Below are 15,000 nucleotides of genomic sequence, written 5' to 3'. Positions count from 1 at the left end.
TTTTTGTCTTGCCAATTAATCTTACTTTCCGAAAAAATTCTGTGGAACGTTTGGAGGGGATTTTTCGTCAGTTTTTCGTATGTGTTTGTGTCGCTAAGGAGCTGGTTGATTTTGTCAAGGTAGAAGTCTTTGTCCATTATTACGATTTTGCCGTCTTTGTCGGATCTACTTATTATAACATCTAACTTTTTTAGCGAGTGGATGGCTATCATGAATCTGCGAGGAACAGGATATTTCTTATGTAAATCAGTTAAAGCATTTAGTAACACTCCTTTTTAAACATATCTCTTCACGGTTGTAGTTTTTTGTCAGATATGAATTTATCAAAAGCCACTATGAAGTCTAGTGTTTTTGCGGTCTGGCATAAGGGCGAAGGATAAGCCTAAATTTAAAACTAAATGTTGATTTACAGTAAGGGGGGTGTTGGATAAGTTTAAAACTTTGTCCTGTTGCTCAAGATTATTCCACGCACTATTGTCTATTAGGTTATTTAAACTTGCGTAGAAGTCTGTTGGAATGAGTCACGCTATTATAGGCAGCAATGTCGGAACAGAATGAAATCAGATACCTGTTATATGTGGTTCCGTAGTGAGGAGGCGAAGATTAGACTGGGTTCCATATATCACTCTGCGTAGTATGAAGATGTCGTTTTTTCGTTATCGGTGATTCTTTCCTCCAGGAAAATCTTGTGTGAGAGGGAAGGGGAAGGGGTCCGATTGCAGAGTCCATCTCCCGAATCCGTACATTTTTGGTAGTACTTGCTCTTTGAGGCTTCTTCTAAAAAGTGTTTTTGGTTTTTCAGCCGGTGGTAGTCTGATCAGTTCTTTCTCAAACACATACGAAAAAACTGACGAAAAATCCCCTCCAAAACGTTCCACAGAATTTTTTCGGAAGTAAGATTAATTGGCAAAGACAAAAGAGTATTGAACTATTAGAGAAATTTAAAGTAAAGTAATTAATCCTAAATTACCCTAATTTTTATGGCCTTCCAAAACTCACAAAGACAATCTTCCATTCAGACCCATCGTTTCATGTGCCGGAGCTTTCAATTACAAAATTTCTAAATGGTTAGCTGGCCTCCTTTCCCTTTTTTAGGCACCTTTTCTCCCAGTCACATTAACATTCGGAAGATTTTTTGTCACAAATTCAGAGAAGCACATATACCACTTCACAACATAAAACTTTTAAAGCCTTGACGTAGATTCCTGTTCACTAAAGTACCAGTAGGCAGGACGTTTCTTCAGTTTTTAAGGGTAAAATTATCCCCCTATTCAGATCATTTCCCTTTGGCGCTTGACAAAATAATAAAGCTAGTTGAATTATGTGCATCTAATAACGTATTTTCATTCGGGGAATCATTCTACAAGCAAAAATTCGGGTGTAGTATGGGTAGTCCTTTAAGTCCTGTTCTAGCCAATCTGTACATGGAATACTTTGAAACTACAGTAATAAATGCAATAAACCCAAAAACATGCTGTGGATGAGATACGTGATGATATCCTAACATTTTGGGATAATAGGTGGGGCTCAATTTTTAATGAATTCCTCGCGAAATTAAACACATTAGTGCCCAGCATCAAATTTAAAGTTGAATGGGAAACAGACAACAAAATTCCTTTTCTTGATGTTTTAATAATCGAGATACGACAGAATACAAATTCACCATATACAGAAAACCAACGTTCTCACTTTCATACATTCACTACTTTAGCTATCACGACAGTACTATCAAGATAGGTGTAGCTAGTAACTTGTTCTTAAGAGCCTTACGAATTTGTTCCCCAGAATTCCTGGAAAAAGAATTTGAACTAATTCGCAAGCAACTTTCGTCTTTAAAATATCCTGACCATATAATTGAGAAAGCAATTCACAAAGCAAACGTAATTTTCTACCGACCCCCTAAAGACAAGACCAGAGATACACCCAACAATAAAATAATAATTCCCCACCTGGACACGATTAAGAGAATAACCAATCCCTTCGGAAAATCGAACCCTTTTGTATTTACTTACCCAAACACCTTAGCCAAATCCCTGATTAACGTCCAACAAAAGGCATCTCCAAAGGACTCTGGGTATACGAATCCCATGCCAGGACTGTGCCCAATCTTACATCGGATTACAGGTAAATCCCTTCCCCAGAGATTAATACAACACAAACGGTCAGTTAGGTATGGACAACAGAACTCTGCTATTTTCAACCATATAAATGAACATAACCATAGAATAAACTGGAATTTGTCACGTGTAATTTATAGCAGCAACTGCCGGTACAAGAGTCAAATGATGGAATCGGCCTTAATAAAAGAGAGGCAGGTAATGAAACTCTCAAAAAGGAGCATGGATTTCGGACACGATCGAACACCTCTTCATTCAACCAACCCTTAAGAAGATTAAAGGAAGATTATCAGCGGGGGTGACTTAAATTGGCTTGTTTTGTGGATGGACCTCTTGGTATAAATACCAACCTTTTCTGTAACTTTTCTCATTCATCTACCTGAAGAGGGAGACAGCAGTCTCTGAAATATAGTACTTTTTCTCTATATTTTGGTGTTTTTTATGGGCTCCTTTTATTATATATATATATATTATATATATATATATATATATATATATATATATGTATATATACACACACGCGTATTTTATCTAGGATATAATGTTACATTCTGAAAAAATGGGAACCCAATTATATATATTCTACAATATTCAGAAACGTGGAGTCATAGTCCACCGCAACAAAGAATTTATACTAAAACAGTATAAATTATTTTCCTCGACTTTCTTTGTAATAATATCTGAAAGCCGTTAAACAATAACAATAATGCAGCGATTAACAATGAATTTTGGCCGGGATTTTCGGGTAGTTTCATCGCAGGGAGAGCAGTAATAATTGCGTTCCCATTTTTTCAGAATGTAATATTATACCCTAGATAAATTTCGTTGTCTTTAATGTTTTTTTATAATGTGTCTTTAATATTTTTCCATAATTTGTTCTAGTTTTTTTGTTCTGTTTCCAGTGGCCTATTTATGAAATAGTCTTTTTTTAACTGTAATGTTTCTCATGAATGAAATTTTAACAGAATCGTGCCCTATTCACCTACAGCGATGGATGACTTTTGATGTCCTATTTATATTCATTTATGAATGACATTTGATTTCTTATTGCTCTACAGTTATAAATATCTATATATGTCCTAGTTATTTGCAATTGTAAATACCTTTTGTTACCCTATTTACCTACGACGATATAAATGCTTTTTGATGTCCTATTTCTCTACAGCGATATTTGGCTTTTCATGTCCATTTAATCCTCAGTGAAATATTTATTATTTTAATTCGCCATCAACCGAAATTCAGATGTCTGTTTTGTTTTCTCTTTCATCACCTTTATTAGAAAACTTCCAAAGTATCCACTGCTTAACATTCGGTACCTTCCCTTTATCGTATGTTCCAAAAAATTATTATTGAATATAGTATTTGGTTTCTCTGGAACCTTACATATGATCTCTGCAGTTTCTAATAATAAAAAATCCTCATTCAAAAGGAAAGGATGCAATGCATTAGATTGTTTTCTTTGATTGATTAGTCTCAGATTTACCGTTTTTTTCGCTCTGGTGTTTTCTGAAAAAAAAAAACTAAAACCATGTTAAGATAATATATATATAAAAAAGCCGCGTTTGATTCACTTACGACAAGAGAAAAATAGTTTTCGAGAACAGGGAAAATAGCGGCACAAGTAAATAAATGCAAATAATGAAATGAATAATACCTTCAGAATGATTTTTTAAACTGAAGGCTGTTCACTTTTAAGAAAACGTTAAAGCACTGCAGTCAGATGAAATAACATTGACTATTGGCTCGTCCTTGAAAACAAATTATAACAGACTTAGCCTCTCTCTCTCTCTCTCTCTCTCTCTCTCTCTCTCTCTCTCTCTCTCTCTCTCTCTCTGCTAAATTATTGTTTAAAATACATGACGAGTTGACGTAGACTATTACCTAATTCTTTAAAATAGATTACAAGACTCTCTCTCTCTCTCTCTCTCTCTCTCTCTCTCTCTCTCTCTCTCTCTCTCTCTCTCTCTCTCTCTCTCGTTTTATTCATTCTTTGAACCGCTCTTGTACGAGACCAAAGAACCCTAGTGACATTTACATAAGATAAACACAGATTACCTGACGTCGACTTAATTACTAGTGGAAATACGATACTGACGTGGACTATCAGGTCATTCTTTAAAATAAGCTGTCTGTCTCTGTCTCTGTCTGTCTGTCTGTCTGTCTGTCTCTCTCTCTCTCTCTCTCTCTCTCTCTCTCTTCTCTCTCTCTCTCTAGTTAATTATTATTAGAAACGAATACGGTCTTAGAGATAATAATATTTACGGAGGAAGCATCTACTAACCCATATAACTTGAAAGATGCGAAGTTGGCTATAAGCTAACACCCAACACTGTAATGCAACTTATCATACGGCAGCGCTAGTAATTGAAACACCTCTCTCTCTCTCTCTCTCTCTCTCTCTCTCTCTCTCTCTCTCTCTCTCTCTCTCTCTTTATTCACGATAAAGTCCCTAGTCGACCAAGGCCCTGGTATCCTCCTGTGGCAATAAACATAGATAAACTGACTATCAACTTCGCAATGGCATAATTGCAGCTGTTGTTGTGCTTCTCATTGATTGCACATCTATCTCCCACGCAGACATAGTCTTTGCTTTCAATAGCCTTGCGCATGCGCATTTCCAGACTCGCCTGGCGTTTCTATCGTGCAATTATTGGTTTATGGTATCTGTATATGAAAGCCGGCGAAGTGCTAGTTATCGCCATTTCCTCAGTCGTCTGGAATTGATCATGCTGTATACCACTTTTTTTAAGTTCGTGTAGTTTCTCTTATATAGTCTGTCTGATTTCCTCCATTTTATCATTAGTTTTTGCCCCCTTTGTTTTTTCATAATATGTATGGAATACTCTGTCTCTAGACGCTAATCATTTTGCATAACCAATATCTACTAGGCGACCAACACTCGACAATCTAAAAATGTAGTTACGAAAATATACTTTCAATCTAAAAATGTAGATATGAAAATGTACTTTCAGTCTAAAAATGTAGATATGAAAATATACTTTTAGTCTAAAAATGTAGATATGAAAATATACTTTCAGTCTAAAAATGTAGATATGAAAATATACTTTGTCTAAAAATGTAAATATAAAATATACTTTCAATCTAACAATGTAGATATGAAAATATACTTTCAATCTAAAAATGTAGATATGAAAATATACTTTCAATCTAAAAATGCAGTTATGAAAATATACTTTCAATCTAAAAATGTAGATATGAAAATATACTTGAAAGTTATTTCCAGGTTTCCTTGCAAAAAAAGATCGGAAATTGTTAGCCTAATAGACAAATGGTTGCAGATTCAGAACTTAATGAACATTAAATATTACTGTTTTAAGTAATAGTACGTTAGTAAGAAATGCTTCTGAATAATTACTGAATGAATCCCTTTAATTATTTACCTAATAAACCACGTTAAAAGTAATTCTGCAATTATAAGATTAGCATACGAAGCTAACCGCTCCTTGTAGAATTTATGTATTCAAATTATCTCATAATTATTCAGTGCCATGGTATATTAAGGGAGAGAGTAAACCGCTTACAAAGTAGCTTAAACACTTCACTTGTCAGTTTATATTGTACGCGCTTGCACGCTATACTTTCTTGTATGGCTGTTTGCTTGTTGTTCACTTTGCCCTACTCATAAACTAAGGAAAAACTTTTACGGAATTTGCTTTAAAAGATTTTGGAAACCTGACTGAATACTGAGTTCCTTTTATACCGTTTGATAACCCTTGTGATCTGGAAGTTTGCTTTTTACTAGATTCATTTTTTTATTTATTGATTACTAGTTTTCAAAGGTGACGACATATCTGAAAGTTTGCTTTAACTAGAATATTTTTTTGTTTATTTATTTACTAATTTTCAAAAGTGACGACATAGTTAGGTTTAGGTTTGAAATGAAATGAAAATTTTGTCATTGGCCGTTTGTCTTTCGTTGAAAATTTTACGCAAGATGAACGAAGGTCACTTGAGCAATGGATGAACAGAAACGTTTGCATCCACTAATAAGGAACTTGGTAAGCAACAGTTTCAAACACCAACTGTATGGTTACTTGTGAAAATTCATTAGACAACACTGCTTCAAGCATTACAGCAAATAATCTGTCGAGTTTTCTTTGATAGACTTACGAATAGATTAATTAACACAAGCATCTTTTTCTTATATCACATTGAAGTGAAATGGATTTAAAAAAAAGAGCGCAGAAGTTTCTTGGGTACAATCGAGCTTTCTGTCCGGTGGTGGCCTCAGCCACGGCCCATGAAACTCAGCCATGGTCAAAGTTGTTTGTTCCTTTGGCGCAGCCAGAAGCACAATTATGCTAACTCTAACCTTAAATGAAATAAACACTGTTGAAGCTACAGGGCTGCAATTTGGTATGTTCGATGATTGAGGGCGGATGATCAATATACCAATTTGTAGCCTTTAGCCTGAGTAGTTTTTAAGATCTGAGGACGGACAGAAAACTAAAACCAGCTCGTGGAAAGATTTGTCTGAAATGCAAAACATTTCCCCCATCCTTAGAATCAGACTTGAACAACTCTCACAAATGCTAATCTTAAGATTTCCAACCAGACTACCCAGTGAAAGGCTGGAATGAAAAGTGGTAAAGGAAAAAAAAACTATTAAAAACTGACGGTATCAGTTAAGATATCTCGAAATTTAAAAGTTTTTTTACAGTGCCATTTTAGCAGTATTTATCTGAGCTATATATGAGATTCACAACACACTCATATACAAATAAGATTACATGCGCATCTCACAAAGTGACCAGTAGATTCTTTATATACATTTCAGTTCAATAAAGACGATTACCCACGAGGCTACAATGGTGAGGGTGTGTCTATTCAAGCTCTAATAAATATGTATATATGAATTCGACAGGAAATGGTATATATATATATATATATATATATATATATATATATATATATATAAAGATAAATGCCACGAAGGAAAAATAAACGAAGGAGTCTGCGAGATCTTTCGGCTGACAAGCCCTTTACTGAAGCAGCTACTGACAAAAATACGAGAAAAAGACAAATACAAGAAGGTTCGTATAACTGACAGATAGGGATTATAAAAGGATTAGTGCCTAGAATCCGACACACCTGGAAGATAAGAAACCTTCCCAAACAAGCATAACAAAGGTGCAATTAAAGGTTGTTTGGGAAGGTTTCTTATCTTCCAGGTGTGTCGGATTCTAGGCACTAATCCTTTTATAATCCCTATCTGTCAGTTATACGAACCTTCTTGTATTGTCTTTCCTCGTATTTTTGTCAGTAGCTGCTTCAGTAAAGGGCTTGTCAGCCGAAAGATCTCGCAGACTCCTTCGTTTATTTTTCCTTCGTGGCATTTATCTTTATTTATGGATTTATCACGTTCCTAACTTTCGTGATTCTGTTATATATATATATATCTATATATATATATATATATATATATATATATATATATATGGGGATACAATCCACAATGAAGTAAATTCCTCTTGTAGTTTAAAATATATAACTTCTTGTATAGGATTAAAGCTTTCGACCATCACTGTGGTCTTGTTCACTAAAGTGTGATGTCACCTCAAGGAACTAACAAGTAAGAGCACAAACATTTGTTTTTTCAAATGTTTGTGCTCTTACTTGTTAGTTCCTTGAGGTGACTACACACTTTAGTGAACAAGACCACAGTTGATGGTCGAAAGCTTTAATCTATACAAGAATTTTATATTTTAAAACTACAAGAGGAATTTACTTCATTGTGGATTGTATCCCCATTTACTTAGAGGTACGACATAGTACCTGGCTTCCTGCATATATATATATATATATATATATATATATATATATATATACATAATGTGCGTGTGTTTGTGTAAATTGTGTTAGTGGATACAGGAAAGAGTCCTCATCGGTCTATTCAGTCGTCTGGTTTCTGGAAACTAGACGCATTTATTCAGTGCATTTCCCTGTACCTGCTCAACTCCATCCCTGTCTATCTCTGTCAGTTCCTTTCTTTCTGAAGTGCATTTGGAATAAAGTAAAGAGCTTTGGGGATTGTACCTAACAACAAACGTAACTAGGAATACAAATTTGGGCGGTGCAAAAATTGACGAACGAGCCAAAGTTCTCTTCAGAGAAACCCAATGAAACAGAATTTCAACGATGTGTATTCCCGGATTCTGATTACTTCACTGAATTGTATTTATTTCCCTACAGCCTCTCTCTCTCTCTCTCTCTCTCTCTCTCTCTCTCTCTCTCTCTCTCTCTCTCTCTCTCTCTCTCTCTCTCGTTTTATTCATTCTTTGAAGGGCTCTTGAACGAGACCAAAAAACCCTAGTGACGTTGACATAATATAAACACAGATTATCTCGTGTACAGGTAACCGGAATGCAGGAATATAAACTCATGAAGCTTTTAAAGAAAGTGCTCTAAAAATCCTCAAAAAAGTTAATGAATCCTCTAACTTGAGATGCATCAGCGGTAATCAATACGGGCCACCTCTTATTTAGTCTAGGGACATGAAGTCGTCCCTTTCCCTTCGACGTATTGTCAGGAGCAGGCAAATCAATCTTAACTGGAGACAACCACGAGTTGATCAAAGTCTGTTCATGTCCGACTTAGATATGCTGTGGCGGTTATTGATGATATTATGGATACGCACGGTAAAAGAGTAAGAGAGAGAGAGAGAGAGAGAGAGAGAGAGAGTCTCGTCGGAAACCTAGGAAACCAACACGACATTGAAGATTTGTGCAATGTCTTATCTATTATCTACATCTGCCGATTATATAATTTACAAGTCTCGCCTTTGAAGGTGTAACTAATGTTAAGTTAATAAGTATTCTGAAAGTTGACCTAGTTTCACCTCGCACTGATTGACACGCGAGGTAAAGGACGAATCTTTGCCTATCTAGATAAACATTCAAATTATGTTTATACCATCTTCATATTTCAGTTAATTTGTGGGGGTGTAAATAGGCATAGGCAGCATAAAAGATTGAATTGTGGCGTTGCCAAGCAGCAATTGCAATTCGAATGTTGTCTGCTATTAATTGTCGGTAAGTGCAACTGGAATGGTTTTGACAACCCCTTTGATATTCTGCAGCAATCAAATGGAGATTCTGATGCCATGGCACTATAATTGGGTATCTGGGTGAATGGAGAGAGAGAGAGAGAGAGAGAGAGAGAGAGAGAGAGAGAGAGAGCTATGGTTTATAAAAGTGTATTCACGTTTTATAGCGCTTTTTTTTTTAACAGCGTATTTTTACCTTATCCTTGATCACTACCTTATTTCTTTCAATTATGAAACGGAAGACTGTAATTTTTATAGAAAAGCTTTATATTGTAATTTACAAGAGTGTTGTCGTAGTTATTTTTGAGAAATAAAATATGTTGCTATTGATGTACATTAGAATGAATAAGCCTTATGACATAGTAGACATTAATGTATTTAAAAACAATGAGAAAGATATCATTTAGATTAAAAAAAATATTCTCATAGAGAGAACTAGCAGATCATAAAGTATGCAATGTAACATATGTCAATTAAATTTATTAAACAGTCAGTTATATTTCCAAGAAGTAGATCCACGAAGTTTAAAAGGATAAAGGGTAATTAACAGAATAAAGTTATATCCATCTTGGGGTGATTTGCTGAAGAAACCTAAAAAAAGTAATTCCAGAAGTTAAATTGGAAAATCGAAAAGAAAGAAAACACCCAGGCTTAGGGAAACAAGTTATTTCCGTCTTAGGGCGATTTTCCTAAACATTCCAAAAGTTATATTGAAAAATAGAAAACAAAGGAAACTTCCAGGCTTAAGGGAAATAAAAGTCCAAAGAAGCAGTAGAACAATAGAAGCGGATTCCTCATAATTTCTGGAAAAAGACTTATGCTCATTCCAAACATCTCATTCTTCTCCTGGAACGGTGACTCGTCCTCTTTACATGCCCTCTGAGGCCGATGAAGGAACAGGCACGAGAGCATTTTGGGAACCTTCACAGGTCAGAGAGAGAGAGAGAGAGAGAGAGAGAGAGAGAGAGAGAACAGAAAACTCTAAATTCATCTTCCCGAGGAAAATTCAGAAAACTCTTGCTTCTCTTGTAAGTATGCCCAGGAAAAAACTTAAGGTAAGTTCTGTTTTCTTACTTATTTTTTATTCGTTTGGCCAACTCTCCTATATGAATAATACAGTTGGAAACTGGTAGATGTAATACGAAAATCTTCTCAAAATATTAATGCTATTCATAACATAGTAATATTAGTATCATGTCCTAATGTTAGTATCATGTACGTGTAAATCAAAGATCAAAATGGCAGTATCTCTTCAGCCTAAAAGTGACCTTTTTAGGCACAAGATCATATTGTAATTTCAATGTCCTTTCTTCTCACTTTCCTGCATAGGCTTGGCAAAGGAAATGTGGAAGCAGTTTTTCCGATGCCCTAGAGCTCGCAAGTTCTCCCAAAAGAATTAAAAATGTGTTTCTAGAACGAGTTAGAGAATATTTTGATAGCTGAGACACCTTCATCATTAATTCTAGTGTGTGTGGGTGTTTGCTTGTGCGCGCGTAATTGCTTATTTTAACACATGAACGGTACAACTCCTACTTGTCTATAAAATAAGAGATTCTCGCTGAAAGCATAACATAAACCAATATATTTTAAAAAGCGAAGCCAATGTTCGATTCTGTTTGCTTCAAGCAAAATATGTTACGCAAAACAATATGTTGAAAATGCAGTGTTCATGATCTGTTAGATATATTGCTGTCGAACACAGAAATGGTGTATATTTTTTATATATATTTCACTAAGTTGCAAGGTCAGTTAGTATCGACGACCCAGGATAAAACAAAAATCAAAAGCTATACAGTTTTCTAAATGAAGAGATCTTGTATTCAGTTTTTCTTATAAATCAAAGTCTTTGCAGACTTCACAAATCTCCTGATATTACTTCGTATTCCCAAAGGCCATTTCACTATCCAAAGCGACACCATTCAGAGGCATTCCAAAGGCACGATTCTGAGAAAACGTGAAACGCTCCTATTCTTGGGAAAATATTCTACTGATGGCGAAGGAAAAAAAGAATGTTGTGCTGGTAATCGGGGAGCAAAATGTGACAACGATTCTTTTTTTTTATTTTTTTCTGACCCATAAGAGCTGTCAACAAAGGAGATGGTTTTTTTTAATTCAATTTAATGTTACTCCGTTGTTAATAAATATTTATTTATATACTAATTAAACTTAATAAATACTTAACAAATCAACATTCATTTATAAAACAAAAAATAGTGCTTTTATAGCGCTTTATTAGCCCACCAAAAAGAAAAAAAACTTATAATGCACCACGATAAAATAAATTAGGAAATAAAGGTATATGTAAATTGTCTTTAGACTAATCAGATACTTGTATTATATTTGCAACTGACATAAAGTCATTGATGAAACATCAAGTGAATAAACCTTAACTGTGAGCATGATTTATTGTTGACTTATCATGAACTTTATTCACTAAACCCTGCAAAAAAAAAATGAATAAATAAATGTATAAGTATTTGCAGCTTCAAATCTACAGGCCCGCATTCGCAGGTAAAGAAATATAATTCCGTGTTCACACTCAGAAACGTCTTGGACTCCAGCACTGATATAAGATGGGCTTAAATATCTCAGAAGTGCAAACACAAGATATTGTGTCATATTTCCTCTGACGTTTTGAGGGGAAAAGATGAAAAGATATAAGGATAGATAGATCAGTTATTTTTTTATGCTGGGTGTATGATGAAATGACAATTTCACTATACGGAGTACAATAATAGCTTTCCTAAAGACAACCTATTTCCTAGTATATTAAGATTAATCTCTTTCCCAAGAACAATTGTGAATTTTTTTCGTGTGGGGTGGGGGGAATGGTCTTTTGAATGAAGACTTAGATTAAATTTCTCATGTTACTAACTTGAATAGCAGATGATTTAAGATTTTTTTTATTCCAATAAAATATAATAACCTGTGAATTCAATCTATATATTTGTATCCATTTTTATATCAATAGTGTTGTGTGAAAATATGAAAAGAGATCTTATTTGATTTATGCAGTAAACATTCATATAAACCAGTAATAGATATGAAAACATACTACTGACTGCGACAAACCTTTACCTATTGGGTAAAAAGTTCCATTGAGTATTTGTTTTTTATTGAAAGAGGATTGCGTAAATAAATTAAACCGATACTTCGGTAGCCTTTTCTATTCCATTTTTTTATAGTGCAAAGGTAGCTTCAATGGTACTATATTTAGATTCAATAAATATTAATGGAACGAACAACAATAAAACCAAACACTATATAAAAAGGTTTTTCCTCAAAGACAAAGCTGTCTAAAATAAATAAATAAACAAGTGAAAAATGCTCCGAGGTATCCTGGACGCAATCGATTTTTTATTACAGCGTATAATCAAGGCCACTGATGTTAGATCTATCTTTTGGTGGTCTGGGTATAATGCTGTATGAGCCCCGCCCTTTGAAACTTTAACTAAAACCCGGTCGTGGTCCTTCCTATATTGTTGTCAAACGCACGATTATGCCTAACTTCAATCTTAAATAAAATAAAAACAGCTGAGGCTAGAGGGCTGCAATTTGGCATGTTTGGTGTTTGGAGGGTGGATGATTAACATACCAATTTGCAGCCCTCTGGCCTTATTAGGTTTTGAGATCTAAGGCGGACAGAGAAATGCGGACGGACAGACAAAGCCATCTCAATGTTTTTCTTTTCCAGAAAACTAAAATCTTTTTAGCCTCGCGAGCACTCGAAGAAACGAAAGGGCAAGGAAAAATAAGAAGAATTCTCTGCTGAAGGACTTCATTCTTTTTCCTCTATCAAAGGTTGCTTCATCTTGTTTGCCTCTGCGTTTAAGAACCGTGAAAGACACTGAATGCACAAACTGACTCTCATAACTCCCGTGTGTACAAAAGACTCTGGTTATCGGAAAGCCTCGGGAGGGCGGCTGAAGAAACACAAGGTCCTTTCCAAGTCAAACAAGAGGAATGGAAGGTAATGCCGAGTTCCTAAATGAGATTGCCTCCTGCAAGGTTGAATATGCTGTCGCATTTTGGAGCAGAGAAGAAACCAGCAAAATTGCAAGGCATTTTTCGTAAGATATGTGGATTGAAAGTAAGTTTTCTATGAGGAAATAAAATTTCAATTTAGCAGTATGTTAGTGAATCATACCTTTCATCAGTTTTACCACATTCGATGGTAGAGATTCCTGTACCGATAAGTCGTTATCTTATTTCTCAGCCTGCTTTGTCTATGTTTAATCATCTAGATTCAATTTAAAGCGAATACTGATGCTAGAGCAATATAGCATATCGAAAATAAGAACTTAGAATGAAAAGCAATACACTTCAAAAATGTAAAAAAAACCAACTCTCTTTGCAAATAAAATGGAGAATCATCAACGGTTGGAATATTGTAAAGTCCTGATATTTAGAACAAAATTAGCAATATCCTTTATGCTTTTGCACTAAACACCATGAAATTAATCATATGATCAAAACTCAAGTAACAAAGAATAGCAGGAATTATATGTAGAACTATGCGAGGACTTCTGTGTAATATTCACCATTGACTAAAGGATAATGAAATAAGCAGTAAGCAATCGGAACTAGGCCTAAACGTCTAATGGGATAATACATTTCCTTCTCTAAACACCAGAGGGAATATGAATCGTCCGGAGTCTCATTTAGGAGAATAATCTTTCATTTATGAGTCATTACATCCAACCCAACCTCCACACCGTCATTGACGATGAATGTTTATATCAACGTCATTACCTTAATTGTCTTCTGATTAGAACGTCTGTTCCAAGGGCAATGGAACTAATAGCTCTATTTGACCAATGGTTGCTGCGTTACATTGGACGTTTTATTTATCATTTCTGTGGTGACGTCTCATAAAAGTTACTAGTGATGATCATGAAATCTTTTTAACGTTAAATATAAATGCGCTTTACCTTCAGATTATTCGGTTATTTTGGATAGATGCGAAGAGTGGGTATCACCAGAGATGTTCCAACAATTTATTACAAAAAGACAGAGACAATAGGGCGCTAGTGGATTGCAAGAGAGATAAAAAAGATAATAGGGAATATAAGTAGCCAGACTCCACTGTGTTTGCAACTGACAACATATTTACTTACCTGGGAAACATTGAGAATGAGTAATACGTAATCGATAAGAGAACCTCTTCTCCCTAGATGAATAAATGGGGTTATATTAGAAGTACCGTTTATTTATGTGTATGCAGCTTTAATGAAAAAGTTCTAAAGTTCTAAAGATCTTGGTCAAAATCTGGAAAACTCTTAGCAAAACTACATAACTACAACCAAGTTTACGAACATCAAAGAGGAGCATAAATATGGCCTTGCCGAGATGTCAGCATGGAGCCAAAAGAAAATTGATGCAATAGAGGATTTAAATGCTCACGGTTACGAAGTAATTCTACCAGTTTTCCCCTGCTGAAATAAAGAGCGAGTGAATTACGACGACATTAAGTCTAGCGAAAGCTTTCTCTCGTATGCGATGATCTGAGTAAACTAGAGACAACAGGTACGTAACGTTGTATTTGATAATTCATAGGCGGTGCACTGCAGATGTTTATCGCACACTAGGTCGTGGTCTATAAAAAAAAATGGGGTGGGGGGATACATAACTGGCACATCATTCATTGCCTTGTTTACCCTAAAGGCTTGAAATGAAAAGTAAATAGTATACATGGCGATTTTTACATGTACTGAAACTGACTGAAGTAAATATAGAAAATAAAATAATTTATAAACGTTAGAATACATAAAACGGTTTCAGGAATCAATTCTAACGTTGTTACGCTGAAGTCCGAAT

The sequence above is a fragment of the Macrobrachium nipponense genome, chromosome 2, assembly GCF_015104395.2.
Source record: "Macrobrachium nipponense isolate FS-2020 chromosome 2, ASM1510439v2, whole genome shotgun sequence".
Classification (NCBI taxonomy): domain Eukaryota; kingdom Metazoa; phylum Arthropoda; class Malacostraca; order Decapoda; family Palaemonidae; genus Macrobrachium; species Macrobrachium nipponense.
The sequence above is the reverse complement of the archived record's forward strand: the minus strand, read 5'-3'. Positions refer to the sequence as shown.